Source organism: Sphaerodactylus townsendi, linkage group LG08, assembly GCF_021028975.2.
Source record: "Sphaerodactylus townsendi isolate TG3544 linkage group LG08, MPM_Stown_v2.3, whole genome shotgun sequence".
NCBI lineage: Eukaryota > Metazoa > Chordata > Lepidosauria > Squamata > Sphaerodactylidae > Sphaerodactylus > Sphaerodactylus townsendi.
The window spans coordinates 114,704,479-114,709,333 of record NC_059432.1 but is presented as its reverse complement, the minus strand read 5'-3'; the positions used below and the strand labels follow the sequence as shown (position 1 = coordinate 114,709,333).

The following is a 4,855-nucleotide window of genomic DNA, read 5'->3' as shown; positions in this document are numbered from 1 at the left end:
TTTAATCAAGGGCTGGTCAGCGGGCACGGGAACAGAATCTGCAATGACTCGGAAAGCTTAGTTGCCTTCCCTGCCCACTCCACCCCAAACGTTACTGTTTGGGGCATTCTCCCCGTCACCAATGAACAGGCAGTTTGTTATCACATCTTATAACCCCATTGCAACCACAACTGAAGGGAGACAGTGGCAGTGCCAGGTTGGCCAAGCTGGGAAGACTGTGGTGGAGGCTCTTCCGCCACGCAGCTCAGGCACGCAGTTCAATTGAAACGCACACAGTCCAAATAGCAGCCGCTCTTGCCCTGACCGGCACTGAATCAGTTCAGCGGGCTTGGAGCAAAAGTTTAGAAGGGGGGCTGGGGGGGGGGAATAAGTGCTTCATTTTGTGACCGTTTCAGTTTGACGCTTTGTTTTCACATTTCCGTACAAGACACAAAAACAAGAAAGAAATCTGGATGTTTTCAACTAGCCACTCCTTTTAATGTACTATACCAAAACCCACCCACTCGAGTTTTTCTGTTATGAGATTAAACGGCTTGGGGGATTTTTTGTGTGTGTGTTTATATTTATGTGCAGTTGTTCTTGTATTTACTGAAAAGTTTTTAAAGAAAATTGTATAGAATTCTGTGCGTGAACTGCAAACTAGCGGTAGCTGCTTGCCCCCTCCTTCTGGTTGTATTGGGGGGGGGGGGGGGGGGGCGAGTTACTACATTTGGGGCCAATTAGCTTGCGCCAGGTTTTATCATAAACTGTTTCCCCCATCCCCAGAGAAAGTCAGTCAACTCTGGATATTCTGAGAATCAGCAGTATTCCCCCGGGCAGTTTTCAGCTCAAAACTGACATTGCTTAAGGTACCTCCCGGCTTCACTCAGTCCTCATTTCCTCCTGCAGCATGGAAGACCGATTGGTGTGAGCATAAAAGATTGTGCCTGTTAAAGGGGGCCAGAACAAGCTATCTCCTTCCATTATTTTGTGTGTTATTGCTGGGTATTATTGTGTGTGGCGCACATTTTGTTCCGCATGGGAACAAATCGGCCGTAGGAGACAAAGTTGCGAAAAGACTTTTAATGCTCAATCATTTCTGCAGCTCCCCCTCCTTCGGCAAGCTCGGCCCTTCCGGTGTGTCCGCTTGGCCCCTGAACCGGTAGCTCATCGCTTTATTTACCTCAACTCAGGCAATCCAGTTCCACTCGATTCCCAATCCCGAAGTCATAGGAAAAGTCCACACGGCTCTCGTTGCTGCCATAGGCGGTTTTGATGCTTGCCTTACATGCTCACAATCACAGCCTCTACGTGTCCTTGGCAGAGAAAAGTAGATCTTTCCTGGTTGTTGTGGGTTTTCCGGGCTGCGTGGCCGTGGTCCGATAGATCTTGTTCCTAACTTTTCACCTGCATCTGTGGCTGGCATCTAAACGTTAGGAACAAGATCCACATAACTCCAACCCACGCGAGCCTATTCACCACGACTGGACCCGGTCCGGCCTTCACGAAAGCCTTCGACGATACAGCTCCTCCCTGTTCCTTCTGGCAGCATGAACAGCTGATTCGCTCTACCGTTGCGGTAGTCAAAGGGCAGGATACGATTCTTAAACAGTCTCATGAAAAGAGCCAAAGGGCATTTGGATGAGACTGTTCCTGAGGGCACCTTTCTCCGGTGGTTCAGTAAGGACCTGTTAAACAGGCTACTGTGTCCTGCAACGGTTGCTGGTAGAGGCAGTGCATTTCCCAAGCCAATTGCTAAGTTTCAAAAATCACCAGGCCTCTTCTGTACAGCCTACGTCAGTGGTGGCGAACCTTTGGCACTCCAGATGTTATGGACTACAATTCCCATCAGCATGTATGGCTACAATTCCCATCAGCCGTGCTGGCATGGCCAATTGTGATGCTGGCGGAAAACTGATAAATCCATAACTATCTGGAGTGGAGAGATACTCTACTACTGGCCTAATTCGGCGCCCTCTGATTCACGCGTCCGTCTTTTCCCCCCGGCCAGCACTTGGCAGAATGCCTGGAGCGTGGAAGAATTCACTCCAGTTGTTTCTGCAGGCTGTAAACGTGTAATTAATGGTATAGCTAAAGGATTTTTTTTTGGTTTAAAAAAAGGTTCTTTCCTGTATTTGTATGTCTGTAAATACATTCCATAGTTTTCTAAGATATAACTTCAGAATATCATGTACTTTATTTTAAATTGCCTGTATGTTATCAGTCGACATCTAGTGCACATGAACTTATAAACTCCAAGCCTGGGTGATTTGAAATAAATGATAAAGCTTTAAAACACCCTGTGGTTCTCTTTTCTTGCATTTCAGGCCATTTGGGTGGCGGGCAGTGGTGGGATCCAAAAATATTAGTAACAGGTTCACATGGTGGTGGGATTAAAACTGTGGTGTAGTGCCAATGGGGCTGGGCAGGGCACGATGGGGGCGTGGCCGGGCATTCCTGGGGCGGGGCATTCCTGGGTGGGGCTGTGGCAAGGACGCAGCTGCTGCGCCAGTCCTTGGGCGGGAAACGAATGCACGCAGGCAGTCTGCCACGCATGCCGGTGCTCCTCCTGCTAGACTGCTTCAAGTTCTGCGCGCTACTGCTGAGAGGAGGGGCGTAACTAAGGCAAAAATCACGTGGCAAAATCACCCATTAGTAACCCCCTCTTGGCGCACACAAATAATTAGTAACCTACTCTCGGGAACCTGTGAGAACCTGCTGGATCCCACCTCTGGTGGCGGGGCTGGCTTTGCTAAGGGTCTCAAATCGTTGAGTTCCTCCTGTGTATTTGAGGGCATGTTTGTAGTTCTGGACAGCTATCAAATCAATGAACAGCTTGATTTTTCTGATTTTTTTTTAAAAGCGCATGTACAAGATCACCACAACACGGTGGCTGCGTTATTAGGCTGTCATTGCCCAATGGTAGAAAACCAGGGGCTCCTTAAAAATGAGTGACATTCATTTCCGTGCGAGCATTTGTGAGTCGCCTGCAGTTCTAAACGTTGCTAGTCTTTAAGGTGCCCTGAGACTTTGATTTGATTTCCCGCACCCAAGACCAACACCCGCTGCTGCAGTTACTCAAGACAAACTTCTCCATAGCCAGCAAGCGAGACTTTTGTAGAGTTCAGAGTTGATTCACAATGGATGTGTTCATGGGAATTTATTTCACCTCTGCTTAGTACCAAGGGACTGAATTACCATAGCAGTTAATGTAAAATTCAGCTTCACAGTGACCCTTCGTATAAAATGGTTTTCTCAAACTTATCTGGATTTCTGGAAATTATATTTCTGCTAGACCGTTTCACCTTCAGAGACCTTTATTCTGATTTTCCAATGAACGCCAGCTAGGAGAGGCACAGTCCCTGTGAACTTGGGGGAAAGATCCTATATTCCGGAATACTTAATCCAAAATTAAACTTCTACCCAGGTCAATGTAGCCTTGTTTCCTTTCACTGCAAACAAGCAAACAAACAAAGCACTGGGACCTCCGCTTCAATGTACCTTTGCTGACCCGAGGGTGTAAACAGGCATGTGGATAAGGGGGAACCAGTGGACATTGTCTACTTGGATTTCCAAAAGGCTTTTGACAAAGTTCCTCACCAGAGACTGTTGAGAAAACTCAGCAATCAAGGAATAAGAGGGGAAGTCCTATGGATTAAAAACTGGTTGAGAAACAGGAAGCAAAGAATGGGTGTAAATGGGAAGTTCTCACAATGGAGAGGTGTAGGGAGTGGTGTCCCCCAAGGATCCGTTTTGGGACCAGTGCTCTTTAACCTATTCATAAATGACCTGGAAGTAGGGGTGGGTAGCGTGGTGGCCAAGTTTGCAGATGATGCCAGAATTATGTAGTGTGGTGAGAAACCACAAAAAGGATTCTTGAAGAGCTCCAAGCGGACCTTGATAAATTAGGTGAGTGGGCTAAGAAATGGCAAGTGCAGTTCAATGTAGCAAAATGCAAAGTGATGCACATAGAGGCAAAAAATCCAAACTTCACATACACGCTACAGGGGTCAGTGCTATCAGTCACAGACCAGGAAAGGGATGTGGCGTCTTAGTTGATAGTTCCATGGGAATGTCAACTCCATGCATGGCAGCTGTGAAAAAGGCAAACTATTCTGGGGATAATTACGAAAGCAGTTGATAATAAAACTGCAAGGATTGTCGTGCCCTTATATAAAGCAGTGGTGCGACGACCGCACTTGGAGTACTGTGTTCAGTTCTGGTCGCCACATCTCAAAAGGATATGGAAGAGATAGAAAAAGTGCAGAGAAGGGCAACGAGGATGATTGAGGGACTGGAGCACCTTCCCTATGAGGAGAGGCTGCAGCGTTTGGGACTCTTTAGTTTGGAGAGGAGACGTCTGAGGGGGGATATGATTGAAGTCTATCAAATTATGCATGGGGTAGAAAATGTGGACAGAGAAATTTCTCTCACAATACTAGAACCAGGGGGCATTCATTGAAAATGCTGGGGGGAAGAATTAGGACTAATAAAAGGAAACCCTTCTTCACGCAACGGGTGATTGGTGTTTGGAATATGCTGCCACAGGAGGTGGTGATGGCCACTAACCTGGATAGCTTTAAAAAGGGCTTGGACAGATTTGTGGAGGAGAAGTCGATCTATGGCTACCAATCTTGATCCTCTTTGATCTGAGATTGCAAATGCCTTAACAGACCAGGTGATTGGGAGCAACAGCCGCAGAAGGCCATTGCTTTCACCTCCTGCCTGTGAGCTCCCAAAGGCACCTGGTGGGCCACTGCGAGTAGCAGAGAGCTGGACTAGATGGACTCTGGTCTGATCCAGCTGGCTTGTTCTTATGTTCTTATGATTTAACACCACCTACGCCCCCAGACCAAAAACCAGAGAGATGACCGAA

General features: G+C 47.3%; 1 long non-coding RNA gene across 1 annotated transcript; it reads left to right on the top strand.

Annotated features, from left to right (window-relative positions):
* The first annotated feature begins 1,479 nt into the window (after window positions 1-1,479).
* On the top strand, window positions 1,480-2,275 carry LOC125438082. The gene is made up of 2 exons (XR_007245289.1): window positions 1,480-1,764; window positions 1,926-2,275. It is a non-coding gene; the product is annotated as an uncharacterized LOC125438082 (long non-coding RNA).
* The last annotated feature ends 2,580 nt before the right edge of the window (window positions 2,276-4,855 follow it).